The sequence below is a fragment of the Myotis daubentonii genome, chromosome 17 (assembly GCF_963259705.1).
Source record: "Myotis daubentonii chromosome 17, mMyoDau2.1, whole genome shotgun sequence".
Taxonomy (NCBI): Eukaryota; Metazoa; Chordata; class Mammalia; order Chiroptera; family Vespertilionidae; genus Myotis; species Myotis daubentonii.
The window spans coordinates 22,300,753-22,327,434 of NC_081856.1; the positions used below are offsets into that span (position 1 = coordinate 22,300,753).

Genomic DNA, 26,682 nt, shown 5'->3' on the forward strand with positions numbered 1-26,682 from the left:
ACCAAGTGTAGGAAACTTATCGGTTCAAAGCATTTAAGGGCCCTTTCAATCACTAGCTGACCACTAAATTAACCAAGCAGAGAGGTTACAGACATTACAGAATTAGCCAAGAAAAGTCACTAAACAAACAGCCATGATAAAAAAGTAGTGGTAAGCCCACCTGATGTGGCTCAGTTGGTAGAGTGTCATCCCGTGCACCAAGAGGTCACCGGTTCAATTCCCGGTCAGGGCACATGCCCAGGTTTTGGGCTCGATCTCCAGTAAGGGATGTTTGGGAGGCAGCCGATTGATGATGTTTCTTTCCCATCAATGTTTCTATCTATTTCTCTCCTTTCCTCTTTCTCTAAAATCAACAAAAACATATTTTAAAAAGAAAAAAGTAATGGTAACGGAGGGATCTGATTTCCAGAACTGCCACATAATATTATTTAAAATATCCAGTATTTCATACATGCATAACATAGACACAGATAACAGTGTGGTGATAGCCAGAGTGAAAGGGGGTTGGAGAGTAAGTGGAGGTGGGCAAAGGGGAGGAAAATGGGGACAGAAAGAGATTGGGCGGGAGGCAAGGGACACATGGTGCAGTATGCAGATGATGTTTTATTGAGTTGTATATGTGAAACCTGTAGGGTTGTGTGAACCAATGTCACCCAATAAATTAAATTTAAAAATACTTAAAACACAACACACTTCAAGAAATTTACTTTAATTCCCAAAGAGAATAAATCCAGAATGAACATAATAATATTTCACTATTTCTACTCGTACAGCTGAGCAAACAGTGAAACATCTTTCTGTAATAAACAACATAGACTTTTAGCTTTCTTTTATGTATCAAATAAATTTTAAAATAAATAAAATGTCTGATTTTTAACAAAATATTAGGAGACATGCAAAGAAACAGGAAAGTATAGGGGAAAAAGCACAATCAATAGAAATATTCTGCTGGGAAAACCAAATGGTAGGCTTACTAGGCAAATATGTGTAACAGCTATTATAAATATAGCTAAAGACTAAAGGGGATTATGTGTAAGGGATTAAAGGATGTATAAGAATAATGTCTCATCATATAGCAAATATCAATAAAAACATGGAAATTATTTTTTAAAAAGAAACAAATAGCTATTCTAGAGATGAAAAGTACAATAACTGACATGAGAAATTTACCAGGAGAATCTCAAGAGTATATGTATGCTGGCAAAGAAAAAAAAAATCAAGTGAACTTTAATATAGATCCTGTGTGAAGAACATTAAAAAATAATTTTTAAAAAAATGAACAGAGCATTTCAACATATGCACAATGGGATTCCCAGAAGGTGAAAAAGAGAAAAGGGGAGAGAAAAAATAATGGCTAAAGACTTAGCAAATTCGATGACTATGTTTTCTCTATAAATCCAAGAATGTAATGGACTCCTGGGAGGATCATCTCAAAGAAATCCATACATGGACACATCATAGTCAAACTATCTAAACCCAGAGGGGGCGGAAAATCTTGAAAGTAGCAAAAGAGGAAGCCAGAAGAATCATGAGAAGTAACCAATCGCTGCTGCCTTGTTGGAGGTCAGATGCCCAGCACTGCATAACAGAGACACTCCGCCCTATCCAGGTCCCCTCTTCCCACAGCAGTGCCTGACACCTGTGGTCCTCCTAACAAGGCTGGGGCTGCTTTCTCGGGTTCAGGGCATTCCTCGGGGATTCAGTCACTGCTCTGAATCCACTTGCTTTCATCCATTTTTCTAGATTCTGTGCTTTCACCTCATTCCAAAATTCTATCTCTTTATCCAGCTCTCTCCGACAAATAACTTGGATGGACGGTCTACTTAATTTTATTTGGAATTCTTCCCCATGAACCTACTACCCCTTCACAGAGCTTAGTCTATAACCTGTGTGATGCCCATCTTTGATTTCATTGTTTTTTATTATCCCGGGAGTAGGCTTGTGTGTTTACTTGGTTCTGTGTGCTCGTTATAGGCCAGATACCCTTTGGCCTGGTCCTAGAGTATTCTTCTATGGGGACCTTCTTCTCTCGTTAATTTTCTAGATATTTTGGAATTAACACTCATTTCAAATTCTTTTTAGTGGAAACATTCATTACCTGGCTGGGGTCCCCGCTGCAAATGACCACAAGGCCTTCCAGAATCCCAGAGTTCCCGAGTTAGTGCGACCACTGCTGCCATGCAGGGCTGTGTTTCTTCAGTCACAATCACTGCATGTGAGGAGTCAGCTGTGGTGCCTGTGGCAGCCCGTCGTGGCAGGGGACAATGGAAATGTCTCCTGCTCTTCCCTGGCCACTAGCTCTGTCTTCGGGCCATGGGCTCCCTCCCAAAGATCCGCTTGCAAACCAAGATCAGGATTTAGGCTGCGAACTGAGCACTAACCTTTCCATTTAGTCTTATCTATTGACTGTCACTCTCCATAAAAGTGATAGAAGGTGAAAGTTTTCCTAGAAAAAAAAGGAGTCACTTAGTGGCCATCATCTTCCTGGACAGACATCGTGTTTCTGTGTCAACAACAAAGGCAAAGGCATGACTCAATGCCCACCAAATCTAAGTGCATCTGGCGGGGTGCATATTCCCCTTTTAATTTAAATTTTTGCATTTTGTATTATGATATTATTGTAAAAACAATACTGAGGTAGACACTAGCAGGGATATGCTACTGCATGGTTCAAGTACATTCTTCGCTCTAGAACAGTGGTTCTCAACCTTGGCTGCACATTAGAATCACCTGGGAATCTTTTTAAAATCCTGATTTCTGGGAATCTTTTTAAAATCATCCTCTGGAAATTCTGTTTCTTTGATATGGGGTGGGGCCACAACATTAGTAACAAAGAAACAGAATTTCCGGAGGATGAGGCCCAGAAATCAGGGTTTTAAAAAGATTCCCAGGTGATTCTAATGTGCAGCCAAGGTTGAGAACCACTGCTCTAGAACTTGGATGTTCTCTGCAAAGACAGTATTTCTGATTAAGTTGTAATGCTGGTGGCACAATTCTAGGTTGTGGGTTTGGTCCCCAGGATTGAGTGTCTGTGGGATGCAGTCAATCAATGTTTCTCTCTCTCCCTCTCCCTTCTTCTCTCTCTAAAATCAAATTTTTAAAAAAAATTTAAAAAGAAAAAAAGAAAGGATTGAGGAGCAAGAATTTTCCCAAAGAAAAGTTATGGGTTAGGCTATCTATGCACACACCCATGGGGGCCTGTGATGGTTTGACACCATGTGGCCACCATGGAGACAGTGGGGCTATGCATGTAGCTGTCACCTGGATTACTGCTGGCTTGCAAGTGTCTGGGCCGAGGCACTCACGTGAAGCAATAACCTTATACTGCCTTGATTCAGGCCAACCAGTTTGGGCATTGTCAACTTCTAACTGGACATTTCTGTCGTCCGTGTGTCTCCGTGGGCTATTTCAACCTCTGTTTCCATTTTCACTGTTTTTCTCAACTTCAGCATTTTTGACACTTCATGTAGGAAACGGGCATTTTCTTTTCCGGAAGCTGGAATTCTCAGATCACCTCTGAGAACTGCCAGTTTACTGAAAGAGGCTTTATTCTCAGTGAGGGCCCGGAGGAGTTAGCTCTGTCTATTTCACAAACACAGAGATGGCCCTTCTCTGTGGTCTGTTAATGAGATATGTTTCGGTGATTACTTTCTGGGACTGTGTTGGCATTGGTAGTTCTCGGCTTAGGGAGGCTACTGACCCGCCATCCTGCCCCCTGCAGAGCAGCCTATTGGCAAGTAGTGATAAAGCGGTATAATATATATAAGGGTTCATGTCTATGCTTTATATATATTTTAATCCTCACCCATGGATATGCTTTTTCTCATTGATTCCAGAGAAAGAAAGGAAGAGGGAGGGAGAAAGAGTGTGTGTGTGTGTGTGTGTGTGTGTGTGTGTGTGAGAGAGAGAGAGAGAGAGAGAGAGAGAGAGAGAGAGAGCGCATTAATGTGAGAGAAAAACATCATTAGTTGCCTCCCATACTTGACCTGACTGAGGACTGAACCCACAACCTGGGCATGTGTCCTGACCAGGGTATGTGTCCATGACCCTTTGGTGCACAGGACAATGCTCTACCCACTGAGCAATACTGGCCAGGGTGTGGGCACACTTTTTATATCTTTTTTCTATAATTTATTTGTTAAGGTGACCCAAACAAAACAGAGGTAAAAGATGTACAATTTTGCTGGGAAAGAAATTTACAATGAGTTCACAATTATGCCCCCATGTGAGACAAACATTATGACTTCCTTCTCAAGATTCAATTGCCCAAACACTGCTGAAACCAGCAACAGCCAATATTCCAGATGCATTGAAGCTGCAAGATAGTCAAGAGGTGATACGTGCGCACACGAGGTGCACAAATTTAAACATCCTACCTCTTGATCAGTGTTGTACACGTCTAAGACAGAGCATACATCTGGCTCGTTACTAGAGTATTTTTCTTAACCTTTAAGCAATATATTTTAGGAAATATAGGGCTTGTTTAGTAATCTTTTTCACGTACCCTGGCTGGGAAGCCTTCCAAACTGTTCCGCTCTGCTTACCTGTAATACACATCTTCTCTGTAAACAACCATGACTGCTCGCTTGAAAAATAAGGACCAACTTGGATTCTAAAGTAACCAAGTGATTTCTTCATCAGGAAACAGAAAGTGGAAAGGGAAATATCAAACCTATTAAAATATTAGTAGAGCTTTAAAATTTTATTTTATTATGGAAAATAAAAAAAACATGCTTTACAGTAAAAGAACTTTTAACAACACAAATATACCTATTTAAAAAAAAATAATTTAATAGAACCCTAAATTGAGAATTCGGAGGAAATTATTCCTAGTAAAATATTACTTAACAGTTCATGTAGGATTTTGTTGGATGGGTTTCCTATCACATTAAAAATACTCTTCAAGAGCCTAACCAGTTTGGCTCAGTGGATAGAGCGTCGGCCTGAGGACTGAAGGGTCCCAGGTTCGATTCCAGTCAAGGGCATGTACCTTGGTTGCGGGCACATCCCCAGTGGGGAGTGTGCAGGAGGCAGCTGATTGATGTTTCTACCTCTCTGTCCCTCTCTTTTCCTCTCTGTAAAAAATCAATAAAACATATTTTTAAAAAATACTCTCCAAGATACTAAGTTGGAGGTAAAATACAGTTGCAACCACATGAACTCTGGAAAGAACAAATCTGGTCTACAGTGCTGGTTGCCTGGGCTGGGGCATTGGGTAGGGCACAATGGACGAGGGGCCCAAAGGAACTTTTAAGGGTGATGAATATGTTCTATATCTTGACTGTGCTGGTAGTTTCATGGGTGCATATATTTTTCCAAACCCATTGAATCATTCACTTAAGAGGGATACGTTTTATTGACTTTAAATTATGCTTTCATCCAGATTACAAAAAACTCACATAAATAAAAACAAAAAGTAATGCATAGTATTTCAAATACTAAATACAGTGTTTTAACCAAGGCATATCTCTAACTTAATTTTGAGAATCATACATAAAACCTTAACAGGTCTCCAAATTCTTTATATTGTTTTCATGTGTTTCCCTTTTTCTGCCATGCTCCATGACTGACCTCTACTGAGCATTAAGTAGATTTTACAAGAAAATTTAGAAGTCATTATCATAATAGGTTTTCTCCATACCAGTTATTGTTTCTCTACACATATATATGCTTATTAAGACTTTTGCATCTAGATAATATATTTCTACTAGGATGGCTAGTAGAGCAATCTGCAGGGTCAGGATAATCATGTCCATTGGAGATGCTTAATGGACTTCAAATCCACTTGCCTTGGAGTATAGTTTATTGAAATAATTTCTCACCTCTTTCCAAAAAGCTTTAAAATTTTTATTGTACTTTAAACATATATATATATATATATATATATATATATGTATATATCTTAAAAATACTAAATCAGAATTAGTTTTCTGTTACTGTTGTAAGAAATTACCACAAAAAAAGATGTTTGTAGTGGCTCAAGACAGGACAAATTTATAATCTTACAGCTGTGGAGGTCAGAGGTCAGAAATGAGTTTTATGGGGCTAATATCTACATGTTGGCAGGACCATATTTCTATGTGGAAGCTCCAGGGGAGAATCTGTTTCTTTGCCTTTTGCAGCTTCTAGAGGCCCTCAGGTGTGCGGCCCCTTTCTATGTCTTCAAAACACATCACTCCCACCGCTGCTTCCTTGTCACACTCCCTTCTCCCACCCGGACACGCTTACCTCCCCTTTATAAGGACCCATTGGGCTAAACCAGAAAACCCAGGATAATCATCCCATCCCAAGATCCTTAACTTAAACACACCTGCAAAGTCCCCTTTCCTGTGGGTGATGGTCTGCAGCCCTCTGGGGAAACGAGTGAGGAATGAGAGTCACAGAGACCCCACGGTGGAAGGGGTGGGACAGGAAAGGAAGGGACATTGTTAAAAGGTGAAAAGAGATGGGTGTAGGCGCGGCTTCAGTAGCCACATCAGGAGTGGCCTGGGAGGAAGTTATTGACCCAGAGGGAAGTGGCGCCAGGCCCAGGCTGCCCCGCCAGAAAGGGAAGGAACTCAGCCCCACTCTGGATGGGAGAGCAGGAAGGGTCTGGCCACGCTGTCACCGCGATCAATGTTCCCCTCAATGTGTCAAATAGAAGACTGAAGGCCCTGGAGAGTGGAAAGACATCCTTTTGATTGACAGGGCCATCTGCACCTTTTCCTATATTTCCATGCATTTTAACTACACCTAGCTCCAACGCAGCTGCACATGACTGCTGAGAAGCAGGCTGAAGTAGTGAGCTTTGTGGTCCCCGACCTGACACAGACTGTGTGGACCGCAGGCCCGGCCCGGAGCTCCGAGGTGGCTATGCCTGAGCTCTCCACATGGTGGAAATCGGAGAAAACATGGTTGATGAGGATTCCCAAGAAACAGGCCCTGGCTTTTCTCAATCTGTGCAGGGCCTATCACATAAATTCATTTAATGTGCAAAGCCTACCTTTAGGAAAAGGAGCTTGTTTGCTGGTGCATCTGGGCAGGAGAGCAGTTGCTTGGAAAATGGTGAAGGGAGCAAGATAAACATTTCATGTCCAGGCAAGCGCAGGCCGGAGTTCCCACATGTACAGGGAAAGGAGTCATAGGTGTGTGCAGTGCTATCAGGCATTTGTGCATCTTCAATACCGAGTGTGCCTCAGGTCTGATAGGAAAAAACTCTCTTTCATTATACAGTGCATCATTTTATGTCTGGTCTTTCCTTATACCCGTTAGTAGAGTACGTTTTCATTCTAAAATAATAATACAATAATTCAATTCAATATGAAAATTAGTTTTTATGATGTCCTTCCCTAAAGCGTGATCTGCAGAAAAAAATTTAAGAGAGTAATAGTTTGTGTTATTTTTTCCCACACTGATTTTCAGCATTTTCCAAAGTATTTCCTGTTTTTAGTGCTGTAATCCACTCATACCCTCCTCAGGGAAAAAGAAGATCAAGGGATATTTCTTGGTAAATGCTCTGAATGTATTCCAGCTTGTTTTGTAATAAAAGGAAAATCTTCTGGAACATATTAGCTGGTAGAAATGAAGCAGGGATGGTAGCCTCTTTAACAAGAGCATATTCCATGTGTAGACCATGTTGAAATGCTACTGAGGTAGAAAATCAAAACAGAACTGTCTGCTGAAAATTATTAAGAACACTGTGTGTGTGTGTGTGTGTGTGTGTGTGTGTGTGTGTGTGTGTGTAGAGAAAGAGAGATATCCTTACTCAATATAAAAAATGTGTATTTACCTTTAGAACTAGAAAGCAGTATTGATTTCATGCATTCTCATTTACCACTAGATAATTTCCTCCCAGGAGAAGTAAACAACGCAATAGAGGATTTGTTGATAGAATGAATTACTACTGAATTAATAAGTTACAAGTAAATCCATGTCTCTGTGGATACAAGTGCTTTTGTTAAACACAAAGAAATCCTAACAGCAGCCCCAACTCCAAATCCATAGGAACATGAAAATTAAAAGCAGTAGCTACCTACAATATTTAGAAACTAACTTCAGAATTCACTCCCAGGAAGGGAACTACTGTGAAAGGAAAGTCATAAAACATGACAGGACCCACTGTTGCCAGTGTGAGGCATATAAAGACACAATCAGAACACAAAGCAGAGGGTCCTGGCACTTACATCATCGGTGGTTATTAAAGACTTGAAACTTCTCCATCACCTGTGACTCTGCCGACCATTCTTATGCACTCACCCAAGGTATTTGTGTGCGGTAGCTCAGTCCAGCTGGCGTGGAGGGAAAGCCATGATGGGCAGGAGTGGGTGAGGTGTCCTTGCTTCACTGACCAATGCAGTCAGCAGGCAGTTTTTCTAGTTCTTCAGAGGCAAGGTCAGCCCAGAAGGTCACTGGGAGGCAGCCGCCCTGGAAAGGTACACAAGCGTTAATTTCAAAACAAATAAATGGATGGAGCCGTTCAACAACTGTGCATTCTGAAACGCACAGGAATGACTTCCTGTGTGCTCAGGTGATTCAAAGCAGCATCGATGGTTTGTGTGGTTTTTAACCACATCAGGGAGTCTCTCCGGTGAGAATTTAATCCATTCCTACCTAGTTTTACCTTCAAAATAACCTAGTGAGAGATTACAAAGTGAGGTCTAGTGAAAACCTGCTTGCTTTGGATTACAAATTAAATACTAATGATTACAATTCCTTCACCCCCACCCCACCTCCCTGCCCTAAGAATCAGCTAGCTGATGGGAAGAAGCAGAAGGATCAAAATTCATATGTCTGTTCCCTCTTCATAGCTCTGTAATGAAATATTTAAGTCTGCAATTAAATATTTCTGAGCCTCTATTTTCTCATCTGTAAAATGGGATTCCCTATTTTCTCACATGATTGTTGGGAAAACATATTTAAAAGTACTTTGGGAATAGCTATATATTTTTTAAAAATTAACATTTATATAAAAATTGCTCTGAAGATTAAGGAAAAGTTTTCACCAAGTTAGTTTCAAAATACTAAAGATGGAACATTCTTATCTTTCTAAAATAAACACAATAAATATGACATTTAACCCATCTTTTGCTCTGCTAAGGAAATTTTTAGACCTTTAAGTATCTTCATAACTGTGATAATCTGTTAATGATAGAGTGGAAAATAAATGAGATCTTTGATCAAGTGCTTAAAAAATGTGAAGAGGCTGATTTCCTAAGTTTGAAAATAATTCTTGGGAAGCTATCCTCAAAAGAGCAGGCTAGCCCTAGCTGGTTTGGCTCAGTCGCTAGAGCATCTGTTCGCGGACTGAAAGGTCTGATTCTGGTCAAAGGCTCTTACCTTGGTTGCAGGGTCCATCCCGGGTGATGGTCAGGGCACATGCAGGAGGCAACCAATCAATGTGTCTCTCCCACACCAATGCTTTTCTCTCTGTCTCTCCCCCTCCCTTCCACTCTCTCTCTCTCTCTCTCAAAAAAAAAAAAAAAAAGCAGGCTAAACATAGCTCCCTGGTAATACCAGGCCAATAGAAAATGCTTCCAAGGAATTAGAACTTTCTTTCTTCCTCCTCTTAAAAAATATAGAAAGAAGAGAGTGAGGACAGCCATTAAGAATGTACCTGACTTACTTTAATGTAGTCTGAGGTCACCTGATTTTCACAGTGGGTCCAAATGAGGAGGCCTCTTTCCCTTCTGCCCTCCTTATTTCCTTCCCTTCTTCCCTCCTTCCCCTCTTCCTTCCTTCCTTCCTTCCTTCCTTCCTTCCTTCCTTCCTTCCTTCCTTCCTCCCTCCCTCTCTCCCTCCCTCCCTCCCTTCCTCTCTTCCTCCTTTCCTCCCTCCCTCCCTCCCTCCCTCTCTCCCTTCCTCCCTTCCTTCCTTCCCTCCTTCCTCCCTCCCTCCCTCCCTCTCTCCCTCCCTTCCTTCCTTCCTCTCTTCCTCCCTCACTCCCTTCCTCCCTCCCTCCCTTCCTCCCTCCCTCTCTTCCTCCCTCCCTCCCTCCCTCCCTCCCTTCCTCTCTCCCTCTCTCCCTTCCTCCCTTCCCTTCTTCCTTCCACCAATATTGGTTATCTACTTTGTGTAATGCTACTAAAGTCTGGGGGATAAAATTGAAAAGAAGACAACACAAGATCATCCTCATGGAACTTCTGTCCCAACAGAAGGACAGGCATTAGCTACTCATCATGATGAACAAGTAAGCACTTTTTTCTTTTAGAGTTTACTAACCCATTGATCCTATCTTGTGGCTACAAGGATTAAAGACTCTACCTGCATAAGTCAAGAAATGTTCTTTATTGCCTCTGTCTGTACTGTCCAAAAGCTGATTTATTAGCCATTTCTCCCAGAGTGGGGTCCATTCTAATGATCCTAATATTTTCATTAAATATTTATAACACTAGCTGCACTGGAAAATGCTAAATTCATAAAAGCTGTTATAGATTCCTCAGTGTAATTATTTTTGTTTTCAGTGTTTATAGAAAGATTAAGCAACCAAGTTGCATATCGAATCAGCCATCTGAAATATTTAAATGCTTGATTAATACGATACTTATCATTCTTTCCCCTCCATTAAAAACTGGCATTTGAATACTTGAGTGTATTGTCTAAAACCCTACATTTTAATAAGGTACTTCAGTCCAATAAATTCAGCACCCAAATGTTTTATGTTTTCCTCTATACGACCACAGTTATGGGTTTGTGTGCTTCTGAGCTCAGGATGGTTTGTGTCCCTTTAATTGAGAGCCAGGGACCTAAGGATGTTCACCCCAAACTTTCACTGCTGTGTTTGTTGTTAACGGTACCTGATGAGGTCCTGCTCAATGAGGCTTCAGCGCAATTTTCCTGTGTCTTTTCTAAAAAAAACAAATCTCTGAAACATGATCAGAATGGAAAAAGAATGAAATCATCTTTCACAGTTAACACACAACTAATTTATAAGGGTGTAATAAGTGATTACTCAGGAATAAGAACACATTTTAAATAGAGAGAGCATCAACACATCCCCGGGGTCTTTCCACTTATACCATAACGAGTACTATCATTGTCTCTGGTTGGCAGGGTATTGAAACATGATACCTTAGATACAAAATTATCTTCATGGACAGTTGACCAATTTTTACGTAGAAAACATTAATATTCCCGAGAAGCATATAATTATTGCATCAAATTGATATTTCTTATTTATGCATGATTAACAAAGAAAGATAAAATTTTTCTTCATTGTTATCTTAAAATTGGGAGACAGAAGAACTCTCACAATATTACTGAGTCCGTTAAAATTTGGAGAATGCCCCCCAAATCCTGTTTATTATGTTTTGTATTATAAAACAAAGGCGTTAATTTTTATGATATCTGGTGACCATTCCAGAAAATGAAAAGATAATTCAGGTTTAAAAATATCTTAACAATTTGAATTTAGGGACTAAATTTGGAAAAGCCAAAATCAAGAAGAGGTGTCAAAGGAGACAAAATATAAATGTAAGTTGAAAGATTCAAGGGCCAGAAATAGTTTCAAGCAATATTTTGAAACCACAGAACAAAAAGTAGCAATGATCCTTAGAAACTGAACTTTATTCAAACTTAAAGAACTTTTGTCAAAATAATCAGGAGCATGGCAGCACATTGGAGTGTTCTCAGACTATTTTGTGAAAAGAAATCTCTGTTATCTGGGCATAAAATAACTTGGTTATTTAACAAGGGAAAAAAGTCCTCATATTCTAATTTTACTTTTTGTATATCATCCATTTTACAATCTATAGTAAAGTATACATAAATCTTTCTCTTTATGAATAAATCTATTAACACTGAGCCAAATTTGACAAACACACAAAAATTTTGGACACAATTTACTGTTTTCTTCACTGATCATCTTTGGTATTAGAAACCTTTATCATTATCCCCTTTAGATATTTTACACCTACAGCATGCCCTCAGACTTGTCTGTTATTTTATTCTTTTTAAAACATATTGTTATTGATCTCAGAGAGGAAGGAAGAGGGAGAAATAGAAACATTGATATGCTGCCTCCTGCATGCCCCACACTGGGGATTGAGCCCACAAACCAGGCATGTGCCCTGACCGGGAATCAAACCATGACCTCCTTGTTCATAGGTCAACGCTCAACCACTAAGCCATGCCAGCTGGGCTATTATCTTATTCTTTATTTATAAACTTTTAAAAGAAATTTAAAGCTATTTTATATTTATGCATTTAAATAGATATGTTTATATGTATTACTATATATATTTTATATATAAAAATATACAAACTAAGCAAATTGATAACAAAATTAAACCTATTAAAATTTATTGTCTAAAATACAACTGTTAGCATATTTAATTTAAAAATTGTGTACATATATTTACATATACATATATAATGGAATTTGCCATCTTAAGGAACAATAACAATTTTCTTAAGAAGGAAGCAAACAGCCCTGATGGTTTGGCTCAGTGGATAGAGCATAGGCCTGTGGACTGAAGGGTCCTGGGTTCAATTCTGTTTTTTTTTAATTAAATCTTTATTGTTCAGATTATTACATTTGTTCCTCTTTTTCTCCCCCCCCATAACTCCCCTCCTTCCAGTTCCCAACCCACCCTCCGCCCTCACTCCCCACCCACTGTCCTCATCCATAGGTGCACGATTTTTGTCCAGTCTCTTCCCGCACCCCCCACATCCCTTTTCCCCCCAAGAATAGTCAGTCCGTTCCCTTTCTATGTCCCTTAATCTTTTATCATCAACAGTTCATTCTGTTCATCAGATTATTTATTCACTTGATTCTTAGATTCACTTGTTGATAGATGCATATTTGTTGTTCATAATTTGTATCTTTACCTTTTTCTTCTTCTTCCTCTTAAAGGATACCTTTCAGCATTACATATAATACTGGTTTGGTGGTGATGAACTCCTTTAACTTTTCCTTATCTGTGAAGCTCTTTATCTGACCTTCAATTCTGAATGATAGCTTTGCTGGATAAAGTAATCTTGGTTGTAGGTTCTTGGCATTCATCACTTTGAATATTTCTTGCCACTCCCTTCTGGCCTGCAAAGTTTCTGTTGAGAAATCAGCTGACAGTCGTATGGGTACTCCCTTGTAGGTAACTGAGTTTCTTTCTCTTGCTGCTCTTATAATCTCTCTTTGTCTTTTGCTCTTGGCATTTTAATGATGATGTGTCTTGGTGTGATCCTCTTTGGATTCCTTTTGTTTGGGGTTCTCTGCGCTTCCTGGACTTGTAAGTCTATTTCTTTCACCAGGTAGGGGAAGTTTTCTGTCATTATTTCTTCAAATAGGTTTTCAATATCTTGCTCTCTCTCATCTTCTGGCACCCCTATAATTCTGATGTTGGTATGCTTGAAGCTGACCCAGAGGCTCCTTACACTATCTTCGTATTTTTGGATTCTTTTTTCATTTTGCTTTCCCGGTTGGGTGTTTTTTTTGCTTCTTTGCATTTCAAATCTTTGCCTTGATTCTTGCGCTCCTCTGGTCTGCTGTTGGGAGTCTGTATAGTATTCTTTATTTCAGTCAGTGTATGCTTAATTTCTAGTTGGTTCTTTATCATAACATCGAGGGTCTCATTAGATTTCTTGTAGATCTCATTAAGTTTATTGGCGGCTTCTAGACAGTTCTTGAGAGACCTTAAAAGTGTGGTTCTGAACTCTATATCTTCCATTGACAATTCTGTCCTGTTTCTTTGTCTCCGCATTTTTTTTATGCTTTCTTGGTGCACCTCCTAGTGGTCTTTGTGTGCAGACTTATTGTAGTTAAGCCTTGATTGTTGTAGTTAATACTGGGGGGATTTGACCTCCAGGCCAACTGGCTGTGAGAATCAGCTGTGTCTGCAGTGGGAGAGCTTCTGTGCTGGATCTCTAGGGCGTTGCTAATTTGAGGCTATCCCGCAAATGCCTCTGTGTAGGGCTTGGGCGGGGCGGGTCCCCGGGGATCTACAGGGCGGGCGGAGGGAGCAGTTATGGCTGCTCTCAGTCCTGTCTCCAGAGGCTCTGCCTCTCAGAGTCCCAGCAACCGCTGCAAACCTCAGAGAGAAAGCTGCCCTCGCGTTCTGACTGATGCCAGACAGTCCTGCTTCTCCCATTTGAGTCTGGGTCCCTAGAGACTCGCCCAGAACTGGAGCTCAGGGCCTGAGCCTCCCTCCTGATTGAAAACGACAACCGCGCCCTCAGCCATCAGCCCGCTCCGCGCGCACCTCTGCACCTTTGTATTTTCCGCACTGCGCCTTCTCTGAGTCTCGGTATGCTTTGCTCTTTCCTTCTAGTTGAAGAATTTCCCCTCAGCCAGCTTTCCTGTGGTTCTGGGTGATGTCCGTTCCATCTTTTAGTTGTATTTTTGAAGTGATTGTGCGAGGCAGCATTCTCCAGTGTTTACCTATGCCGCCATCTTGGTTCTCTCCTGGGTTCAATTCTGATCAAGGGCACATGCCCAGGTTGTGGGCTCAGTCCTCAGTAGGGGGCATGCAAGAGGCAGCCAATCAATGATTCCCTATCATCATTGATGTTTCTATCTCTCTGTCTCTCTTCCTTCCTCTCTGAAATAAATTAAAATAAAGAAAGAAAGAAAGAAAATATACTTATTATTGTACATACTCATTTGTATTTATCTATAATTATAGTATAACCTCAAATCTTTATATTAACTATCACCTTTAATCAAAGTAATCAAATTTGTTTTTCTGAACTCAGGAGAAAACTAGAAAATGATGCAGTGCAAAATGTCTATCTAATTTTTTCCATGAATAAAAAATATATACATATATTCATACATGTATGATTCAGACATTTAAATATCCTATAGCATTCTGTATATAAAGATTAGGAATAAGTGAAATCCAAAATAATGTTTCTTGAAAAAATAATGTGCTTTTAGTTCTTACTTAGAAATGGTTGAATTATAAATATATTTACTAACTAGAGGCCTGGTGCATGAGATTTGTGCACTGGCATGTGGGTGTCCCTCAGCCAGGCCTGCACTCTCTCACAGTCCGCAACCCCTCAAGGGATGTCCACCTCCTGGCTTAGGCCTGATGCCTGCGGGGATTGGTCCTAAGCTGGCAGTCAGACATCACTCTTGCAATCTGGGGCTCTCGCAGTCCAGGACTCCTCACTCCTTACTGCCCACCTGTAGTGGAGGCAGGATAGACTCCTGCCACCACTGCTGCACTTGCCAGCCAGAAGCCAGGCTCACTGGAAGCCGGCTCCTTAATGCTGTCTTGGAGGCAGGAGAGGCTCTCACCACTGCTGCTGCACTTGCCAACCATGAGCCCAGCTCAGGGCTGCTGGCTGAGTGGCGCTCCCCCTGTGGGAGTGCACTGACCACAAGGGGGCAGCTCCTGCATTGCACGTCTGCCCCCTGGTGGTCAGTGCATGTCATAGCGACCAGTTGTTCCACTGTTTGGTCAGTTTGCATATTGGCCTTTTATTATATAGGATTAGCTTAATTTAATATTAGTTTAAGGTCTTAAAGTTAACTGAAGATCTGAAAATTATATAATTTACCAATACACTAAGCCCTTATGATTTCACAAGGCTCACAAGATTCAATCTCTAAAAGAAATTTAATTGAACTAAGCATAATCTTATATTTTTAACATTGAATAATTTGTGGTTATAGTAGTAACTTATTGAGCCTATAGACTAATATAGACTTTTTATCAAATTTTAATCATGAGAAATTTTATCCAAATTTTATCTTATCTAAATATTAGACTAAAATTTTCTGTGTGGCAATTAGGTCAGAGAAAAATCTATAGAGTTATTGTAAACTAAAATTAAATTATTCTTCTTTGGTGAAAGAGTGCTCTCTATAATATATAACAACATTTATGATCCGTTGCCCTGGTCAGCAACGGCAAATGAAAAAAACCAGGAGTTCGGTTCTGCCAACTCACAATAGTGAGACTCCTGGTGCTCAGGGGACCGCAGAGGTGCTCCCACTCCTGGGCGGAGGGTCTTGGGCCTCAGCAGCAAGGGGCAGGGGCGGGGGGTGTCTTTGGCAGATCACAGTGAACCTTCCAAGATTGTTGATTATTGACTCCCCCAAATACCATCAGATATACCTGCTGCTCAAGTAAAGCCATGTCTGTTAAGGCTTATTGCAGTGAGGGAGAAGTCAGGGGGAAACTTATAGCATTTGAAGGGCTAAAGCAACAAACTAGTTGGGATTGGGCAGAGTTAATGTTACCGTATTTTTGAATGAGTGAGCATAGTGAGGAAAGGTCTTATAGCAGCCTTTGATGAATAAGCTGTTTGTATTGATAAATAAGCAATCGGAGTTGGTTCAGCCTTGTCTTCCAGGAGCAATTATTTCCTAGATCAAGGTTATTTTCCCTGGTCTAGTATTGTCTAGTCTGCTTCCTCCCAGAATTGTTTAGCAGAGGCACAAAAACGCTGTCGGTTTTCATAATATGCAACATCACAGAGATAAAAGGGTATGTGCTCCGGAGTTGCACTGCCTCTTTTCAAATTCTAGCTCCCTGGCCTCAGTTTCTCCTCTGCATAGATGTAATTTATATTTATTAACTTATTTCTGTTGCGTTCTGGGCACTGTTTTAAGTATTTTATTTAATAACTTACAACAGTTCAATGAGGGAAACAAATTGAGCACTTTTGCCAGATGAGGCAACAAAAACATAGAGGTTCAATGACTTTCCCTATGTCACACAGGAACGCGGAGGAGCCATGTTTTGGCCCCAGGATGACTACAGAGATGTCACAGTTCTTTGCTATGCTGCCCCCTAGAGGCTCGGTGGGTGGAGTGAATGTGAAAATCCATGTAAAATAGTCCCTGGCCCAGGGGTGGGCAAACTTTTTGACTCGAGGGCCACAATGGGTTCTTAAACTGGACCGGAGGGCCGGAACAAAAGCATGGCTGGAGTGTTTGTGTGAACTAATATAAATTCAGAGTAAACATCATTACATAAAAGGGTACGGTCTTTTTTTTTTAGTTTTATTCATTTCAAACGGGCCGGATCTGGCCTGCGGGCCGTAGTTTGCCCATGGCTGCCCTGGCCTGTGACAAATGATCACTAAATGTTAGCTGCTACTACTAAACTATTAAAATAAAAACTCAGTGAAAGCACAGAACCAAGAAAACTGAATGTGGGCATTTCTCTGTCTCTTGTTTTGAGAAGGTTTCTGAATGTGCAAAGTGTAAAAATCATGGCTGTTTTGTAAAAAGAGAAGAAAAAACTTCTACAGAATAAAAACGGATAGCATACGATACATTGCAGTCCTTCTCACTGTGCCAGAAGGTCAGTGGTCATAACACTTGCAGAGACTTAGTCCTCCCCCCACCCCCAGAGATGGGGAGGGGCTGATGTTCCAAGCTGGGATGCATCAATATTTTCTCTTCATCTTTCATTCTTAGTTCTAACCCACCTTCCCTGGGAAGTCTAAAAATCTTGCTGGCTAGAGGCAGCCTCCTGTCAAGGCAAAAGGAGCCCAGTGGCCCTGTGGATGGTGTCTGCCCCTCCCTGATGGAGCCCCGGGGCAGTAACACTGCTGCGGGCTTGCTATCTAAAGCACCCTCTGGAGGGCTTTGTATCTATTAACTAGTTTAACACCCACTCAGCCTGAGAGATAGGTACTAGTCCTGCACCCACTGTGAAGACGAATAAACTGAGGTGTGGGGAGGTTAAGTGCTTGCCCTGAGTCACACACTAACTCACAGATCCAGAATTTGGCCCCAGGCAGAGTGGCTCCAGAGTTTGAGCTCATAACACCTCTGCAAGGCTGCGGTGGGAACCTGGCGCTTCAGCTACTTCCAGCTACTATGGCTCTGTGCTCTACTCACAAGGAAGCTGAGTTCCATTTGGTCTATTTAATTAAACTTAGGAATGTTATTATCCAGAGTCTCTATCGCCTCACTTAGTTTTGTCTGCTTGATCTTTCAGAGGGGTAGAAAACTGCTAAATGTTTCCCTTCTTCTGGACTTTAAAACTTTGTCTTTCTGTGTACTTTGTACAAAGGTATTTTGTTGTATATATCAATAACATGATAGTCATTGCATGTGTATATTCCTGACCTTTATGTGGATGGGGCACCTTGTACTTTTTATCAAAATAGAATGATCTCCATCAATGGAAAGGGAAGGAAGGAGGAGGGAGGAAGGGAAGGAGGGAGGGAGGGAGGGAGGGAGGGAGGGAGGGAGGGAGGGAGGGAGGGAGGGAGGGAGGAAAAGAAGCCGAGGTCCCATCAGCTTTGTCTTATGTAGATCAGCCAAAAAACCAAGGAGTCTGATTCTGCTTGGTCCAAGAATAGGAAAGCCATGGTGTCCTAAAGAGAAGTCTATAGTTAGGAGTGAGAAAGGTTTGAAATAGATGCTAGCAGAAAGGAAGGAGAAACACCATTATAATTACACTTGGTGATGCCTCTTAAGTGGTATATATTCAGTTAAATATAGAAGGGGTTTGCTGCCAGCTAAGAGGAAAAAGCAGAGCAGGGATCAAGGCAGATTTAAAGGGATGGGGGGAAAATAAAAAGGCAAACTTTTGACCTTGTGGAGGTAAAGGTAGAGATAAATCAGAGTGAAAGGGCATCGGCACAGAGCTGGCACGGGGTAAACATGAGCTGATTGATTGGCGGTGAGTGGCGTTAAAACACTGTTCTCAGTGGGAATTTCATCATCCAATGACCTAATCATCTCCCTGATTTAAAAACAAAAAAACAAAAAACAAAGCTCCCGTCTCTAACATGGTGACAGATGTATTTCAGCAGAGCATAGAGCAGGCAGAACTGTGACAGTCATAACAGTCGAGTGAGCTGAAGAAATCATCCAAGACTTGGGCGGGACGGGCTGGTGAAATCTGCTGTAATAATGAGAAGAATGTTATTGACTGCTGCCATTTTTGAGGAGATGTGAGCATGAACCTACTTGGGGTAGAAGCTGAGCCCCAGGGCCTGAGTGCCAGCGGGAGCCCAGGCTTCAGGGCAGGAAGGAAGCCATTCTGCACAGGGGAGGGGAGAGGAACTTGACTTTGGTGTGGAATCCAGAGGGCAGGAGAGAGGAGTGGTAGTGGTGGAGGTGGGGGCAGGGCTGGGGAAGGAGGCAGAAGGGAGCCTTCCTAGCCAAAGCCAGCAGTGACTTTACAGAAGGCCTCCTGCTCACTAACAGGCCCTTTTGGTGCTCAAGTCACATGCCTGGACCCCTCGGATCTCAGCCAGGTCCGTAAGGGACCCAGCCAGTGTGGGAACTGGAAGTGCAGGGCAATTTGTGCCTCTAAGAGCCAGCGATGACTGTGCTATTGTGAACAGTTCTTGGAGGCCCTCTGTGCTTCACAGGAGACCTGCCAGAACGGAGCTTTGCTGTCTGCACACCATTTGACTTTGGTTCCTTTTGTCTCTCACATTCCTATTCCCTCATTCTGAGGTCATCACCCAAATGAGCTCCCTGCACTAAAATCTTGTCTCAATGTGCTTTGGGGAGAACCCAAAACGAAGACAGTGTCCCTTGTGTTTGTGTGACTGAAATGTGTAGACATCAAGAGCAGGGCACTATGTCCTCAGTTCAGCCTGGCAAAGAACAGCTAGAAAGTGCCTGCCTAGATGTGGAGTTTTGTGGACTAACGGAGAGTGATGGCTGAGAGCCTCTAGGACTTGCTGTCAATGTAAGTGCCTCCTGCTGCCTCCGCCTCCCTTTCTTTCATTCTCTTGATCTTTCCATCAGAGTACCTGGCTGCCTTTTTCAGGGACCTGCTAGGAATGATACCAACTGTGCAACAGTCCAATTAAAAGACCTGGCCAGTGTGGCTTGGTTGGTTGGGCATTGTCCCGGGCACTGCAAGGTTGCCAGTTCAAATCCAGATCAGGGCTAAATCCCTGGTGGAGGCCATGCAGGATGCAGCCAATGGCTGTTTTGCTCTCACATCAATGTTTCTCTCTTTCCCTCTTCATTCCACTCTCTCTAAAAAACAATGGAAAAAATATCCTCGTGTGAGGATTGACAAAAATAAATAAATAAATAAATATGTAAAAAGAATAAACATATAAATTAATTCCTTAATTAATTAGTTAAATGGGATATCCTTCCCTATAAGGCATCCATTTGCTTTCTTCTGCTAAAGAAACAAAACAAAACAAAAAACCACACACACACACACACACACACACACGCAAAAAGACTTGAATAGATGTTTCACAAAGGAAGATATGCAAATTGCCAAGGAGCACATAAAAATTCCCAGCATCATTAGTCATCAGGGAAATGGAAGTTACCACCACAAGGAGAAACCACACTATTCAAATCACTCACTGGAATGGCTAAAATTAAAAGGAAGAAGAGCATCAAATTCTGATCTACACAGAGACCAACTATTGGCGGAAATATAAAATGGTACAACTACTTTGGAAAACAGTTCGGCAGTTCGATGTAAAACTAAACAAATACCTATGGTCCAGTAATTCTGCTTAAGAAAACATCCCCCAAAGAGATGAAAACATATGGTTTTCAAAAAGGGCCTATGAACATATACAAAAATGTTCATAGCACCTTTGTCATGTTTGACAAGAATGGAAGCCACCCAGGTGTCCGCCACTAAGAGAATAGATAAATAAATGCTAGCATATTTATATAAAGTAATAATGCATGAATATGAAAATATACTGAGCAAAAGAATTCATACCCCCCAAAAAAGAGCATAGAGTATTTGTATTCCATTTATAGCAAGGCCTAGAATACACAAAGCTAATCTATAGAGTTGAAAAAATGAAAAAGAATGGTTGCCCTTTTGGGGGTAAAGACAATGATTGATTGGAAAAGGGTAAGAGGGAACTTTCTGGCATGAAGAGAAAGTTTTGTATCCTGAGGGGGTTTTGAGTTACACGGATTCATGCATCTGCCAAAAACTGTAGAATAATACATTTAAGATTTGTGTATTTTATTCTACCTAAGTTTTTCCTCAAAGGAAAACAAGAGCCATAAACAAATATTGAACTCTAATTAAGGATACATATAATAAAGTACTTAGTGAAATGTGCTAATTTTCTTAGTGGGAAATGTACTAATGTTCATGACTCACTATGAAATGCATTAAAAATGGGTTCATATGTAGATAAAGAGATAATAAAGAAAGTGTGAGGAAATGTGAATCGTAGGATCTAGGAGTTGGTATATGGGTGCTCATGCTCTTTCATCTTTTAGTTAGGTTTGAAATTTTTTATAGTATAATGTTTTTAAAAATCAGGAATGACAACCACAACAGAATAGCGGCTTTTATTGAGAAATTACTTTGTGCCATGCTCTGTTATCACTTATATTTTAACTAGAGGCCCGATGCACGAAACTCATGCAAGGGCCTTGGCCCCGGCCCCCGCCTGCCACTGCTGTGGCTGGGGGCCTCTGCCACCTCTGCTGCAGCCTCCGCCCACTGCTTTTTGTCCAGAAGGACATCTGATCTAATGAGCATATTATGCTTTTATTATTATAGATCCTCTTGAAGTCATGAGTGGTGAGTATTATTACCCCCATTATCCAAGGGAGAGAAAACTAACACCAAGAGGTTAAATTAACTTTTCCAAAATCAAATACAGGGTACCAAATGATGCAACCACTTTGGAAACAGTTTGACAGTTTTATATAAACTTAAATAAATTCTTATGGCCCAGTAATTCCACTTAATCCTGCCCAAGAGAAATAAAAACGTATGTCCACAAAAAAACTTGCCAAGGATGCTTGTAGCAGCTTTATTTATAACATAGGATTCAAATCCAGGTCTTTCCCAGATTTTTGCTCTTAACTTTTGTGATTTCCTGGTTTTTAAAAAAAGTGGGGGCACCATCATGTTTAGAGCAGCTCTTGTTTAGAGCCACAATTGCTACCACTGATGAACCTACATTGATTAACCCACCATTATCACCCAAAGTCCATTGTGTGCATTTGGGCCGCACACTGTTGTAACACTGTTGGTCCACATTCTATGGGTTTGAGCAGGCGTATAATGACCATTATGTTAACCTACCATTGTAGTATCATACAGAATAGTTCCACTGCCCTAAAAATCCTCCGTGCTCTGCCTACTTACCTCACCTTCTAGCTCCTGGCAGCCAGCAGTATTATCTTTTTACTGTCATATAGTTGAAATCAGACACTAGTGTGTCTCATTGGCTTCTTCCAGCCAGTAATATACATTTAAGTCCCCTCCATGTCATTCTGTGGCTGGGTGGCTCATTTCTTTATAGCGCTGAAGAGCATTTGATTGTCTGGATGTACCACAGTGTATCCATCCCTTCGCCTATGGAAGGACATCTTGGTTGTTCCCAAGTTAGTGCAGCTATGACTAAAGCTGCTATTAACATCCATGGGCAGGTTTTCGTGTGGACACAAGTTTTTGGTTCCTTTGGGTAAATAATAAGGAGCAATACCAGTGCATCATGGGGAAAGTGTATGTTTAGTTTTTCCGGAAACTGCCAGCCTTCCAAAGTGGCTGTGCCATTTTGCATCCCCACCAGCAACAAATGAAAGTTCTTGTTGCTTCACCTCCTCTCCAGCATCTGCTGTTGCCAGTATTCCAGGCTGCAGTGGCACCTCATTGTTTCAATTTGCAGCTCTCTGATGACACATGATGCTGAGCATCTTTTCATATGCTCATTTGTCACCTGTGTATTTGCCTTGGTGAAGTGTCTGTCTAGGTCTCTGGCCCATTTTTTATTTTGTTTTATTTTTTTATATTTTATTGATTTTTTACAGAGAGGAAGGGAGAGGGATAGAGAGTTAGAAACATCGATGAGAGAGAAACATCGATCAGCTGCCTCTTGCACACTCCCCACTGGGGATGTGCCTGCAATCAAGGTACATGCCCTTGACCGGAATCGAACCCAGGACCCTTGAGTCTGCAGGCAGATGCTCTATCCACTGAGCCAAACTGGTCAGGGCTGGCCCATTTTTTAACTGGGTTGTTTGTTTTCTTATTGTTAAGTTTAAGAGTTTTCTATATATTTCGGAAAACAATCTGTTATCAGATGTATATTTGCAAATATTTTCTCTTTCCCAATCTGTGTCTTTTCATTCTCTTGACAATGACTTATCCACAGCAGAAGTATTTAATTTTAATGAAATCCAGCTTATCAATTATTTTTTAACACATTATTCCTTTGAGGTTATATCTAAAAAATCATCGCCATACCCAAGGTTATCCAGATTCCCTCCATAGGGCCAAAGGGTACTAGAATACACCACCCCACAATATTTCTCTTTGGTATATGGATTATTTTGAGCTAAAGACCATTGAGAACTGGCAGATGCAGGAAAAGCTCTAAAAATGGGGCACAAGTTTTTCTGACCTGCTAGCCACTCTTAGCTGCGTGACACTGAGTGAATCACTTAACCTTTCTGACCCTCAGTTACCTTAGCTATACAATGAGAATAATACAATGCAGCTTTTAGTGCTATTGTGAAGATAAAATAAAATAATTACCTTAAAATGCTTACTACACAGGCTGGTTTTATGAAATACTAAAAAGCCTTTTTATGTCAATTCTTTTTACTTCGAATTATCACTTTCATATACATCTGAACTTTGGACAATACCAAAGCTTTACTAGAAATCTTTAGCTTCATGTACAATTTAGGTGGTTTTGTTTCCAACTGTTTCACGGCCATGGTCTCTTGTTTGTGCGTATGAATCATTTGATCTGGGAGCTAGTGTGTCCCTGAACTGGGACAAGGATTTTGGGCCCTATTATCATGCATGACCAGAGAGATCAAAGTGGCCTTTATTTTACTTACTGAAACTTATTACAAACTGACAGCCCATAAGCAGCCATTCCAGCACCCTGGGTCAGTTCCAAGGAGTGCACCCCACCTCCTGACCTCCCCCTGACCTGGACTGTCTACCTTTCCTCCAGGCACTAGAGGAAATTTACTCCCCAGCTCCTCCCCTGCTCTCCCCTTTGCTTTACTCTCCAATATGCGATAAATAAAAGTGTCGGACTTCCAAGTCCCTTTCAAAACAAACAGTACTTGTTTGTTGAGAGAAAGAGAGAGAGAGAGAGAGAGAGAGAGAGAGAGAGAGAGAGAGAGAGAGAGAGAAAGGAAGGGAGGGAGGACGGAAGGAAGGGAACAGATGTGGTCCCTGTCTCTGAGGAGCAGCTGATAGCTAAGACCACCCCACAACCCAGCATGGGATGTGCAATCCTGGGAAGGTCTTACCTGAAGATGACTTTGGATTTGTTTGAGGCGAGTGGACACCTAAGATACATCTAATTATTTCCATCTCAGGTGGCTGCTGAACTGATCAGGTGGAGAAGAAACTTTCAGTTCAGTCCAGTGTGGAGGGAAAAAGGGGTCCTGTATAAAGTAAGCTCACAGGTATCTGATCATCCATTCCTAACGGGGCAGGGCAGGTCAGGGTGGATAGTCACTCTCCAGGAATATAACTTCCTTAATCAAAGGCTTATCTTGCCTTAAAGAAGTTTGTCCTTTGTTTTTGTATGTCCAGGTTAATAATTAATATAAGACACTTAAAATTTTACAAGAAAATTCCCAGTGACATACTACAAAACTGTAAAAAGGCTGTGAAATAAAACTTACAGAAAACCACGCTCCAATGGCTAAGAAACATGAAAAAAAAGGGGGAGGGGAAATGCAAAAACGTAATTGAGATCTTGTTATAGTAATTTACCTGGAATTTCTTTTCCTTTTTATTTAAATCCTCACCTGAGGATATGTTGTTCATTGATTCTAGAAAGAGAGGAAAGGAGAGGGAGAGGAAGAAGTCAAGAGAGCAAGACATCTTTGTAGGAGAAACATTGATCAGTTGCCTCCTGTATGCTCCCTGAGCTGGTGCACACTCTAACCCACAGAGCCACACTGGCCAGGACAACCTGGAATTTCTAATGTACAAACATGTGTTGCCTAGTGGAAGTTGGCCAAGGAAGCTCACATAGGTGAGGGTTCTGAGGAAAGAATTGGGAACATTTTGAAGATAGAATTGAAGTATGCGTATAGAATGACAGGCCATTCTAGAAATAGAAGCCAAAGAGAACATGTACATTAGGATGTCGACAAAGAAGACAATGAAAGCAGAAAGCAGAAGAGCATAGAGAAACAAATTACATTTTAAAAGCTGCAGCAGCTGTCACTCAACATCAGAACTTGATGTTTATCCTTTCATTTGCTGTCTATAAAGTATATCTACCAAAATTCACTTCCATTTTTTATTTTAGCACAATATAATATTTAACACAAGCTAGTACAATTAATTCAGGATGAGGGATTACAAATTTAATGTGTCCTTTTTTTTTTTTTTTTTTTTTTTTTTTTTTTTTTTTTTTTTTTTACATCTGTTTTGCTTCAGCTATAAAGTATTTTTAAAAGGACTAATGTTTGGAACTGAATTACTTAACACTGTAAAAATAGAATCTAGTACTTGGAGATGAGAGTAGTAAGCCCCAAACTCGACTTAAAATAAAACTCCCACTTTTGAAACCTGAAACTAATTTACACTTTTTTTCTTGTATAGTTTTTTGAAGAGTTGTTATATTTTAAAATAGGCTTTAAATGAGTTCCATTGCTATATGCTTATTTTTGTCATTCATAACCATTATTTTCCCTTTTTAAAATGGCACCTTGCCCTAACCGGTTTGGCTCAGTGGATAGAGCATCAGCTTGCGGACTCAGGGGTCCCAGGTTCAATTCCAGCCAAGGGCCTGTACCTTGGTTGCGGGCACATACCCAGTGGGGAATGTGCAGGAGGCAGCTGATCAATGTTTCTAACTCTCTAGCCCTCTCCCTTCCTCTTTGTAAAAAATCAGTAAAATATATTAAGAAAAACTAAAATGGCATCTTGTTTTCATTTTATCTTGACTTCATAAGTTAGATAAAATTTTATTCTTAGGAAAATTCTACCCTGAAAAAATGTTATGCCATATATAAACTCCATTACTAAATTATTTGGGATTCTCATGATTGCAAATAACAGAAACCCAGCTCAAATTAATTTCAGCAGGATTTTGTTGGCTCACATGCCTAAACCACATGACATATGATTTTAGATCTGAGGAGAACTAAGGACTAAACATTTATCAGGAAGTTATCTCTACCTTTTGTTTCTGATTCTTTCTGCAAGTCCTCTGTAGCTACAGGTAGGTTTCTTCACATGACGGGGGCGCAGCTGTCAGCTACTTACACACATCCCCTAATAGTTCTGCAGGGAGGAAAGACTGCTCTTTCCCCAGGTCTATTGTGAAAACTCTCCCCAGGGAGCATTCTGATTGAGCTGATTTTGGTCATGTGATACTCTCTAGTCCAATTACTATACATGAGGTGGTGGACCAGGATAGGTGGCTGTCACTAGAACCACATGGATTGATGAAATGCTTTGGGGTAAATAAAAGCAGTTATATTATAAGCAGAATAAAATGTCAACTTCAGTTCTGACTAGAAAATGGGAAAAGACACATTTACTTTAAAAAACTTGTTAGTTTGAATTGGATTTCCTTTTACCTTTTCTTTGACAACATAAATATGTAAGATATTTAAAAATCATTCTTGGCCACAACACTTATGTTAATTTAAGTGTGGTATTAAGTAAATGGATTGGTTCTAGCAACATCAAATTGCACCAGCTCATTTATATTCCCATTAGAATTGAGTGACTACTGCTTTCCCATTGGGATTGAGACTAGTAAATCACTTTTGAATTGTAACTTTTATTCAACTGGCAAAGGAGCGTTTTGACCTAGTTATTGGGCACAGTGTATTAAACC

The 26,682-nt window shown here is 40.7% G+C and overlaps 1 long non-coding RNA gene across 2 annotated transcripts; it reads right to left on the minus strand.

Moving 5' to 3' along the window:
* Positions 1–4,913: 4,913 nt before the first annotated feature.
* LOC132219928 (uncharacterized) lies at positions 4,914–26,124 on the minus strand. 2 transcript variants are annotated; one of them, XR_009449637.1, is made up of 4 exons: positions 26,017–26,124; positions 10,773–10,823; positions 8,236–8,403; positions 4,914–6,653 (listed from the first exon to the last, which is right to left on the minus strand). It is a non-coding gene; the product is annotated as an uncharacterized LOC132219928 (long non-coding RNA). The 2 variants fall into 2 exon arrangements; XR_009449638.1 differs by lacking the exons at positions 10,773–10,823; positions 26,017–26,124 and adding an exon at positions 24,125–24,287.
* Positions 26,125–26,682: the final 558 nt, after the last annotated feature.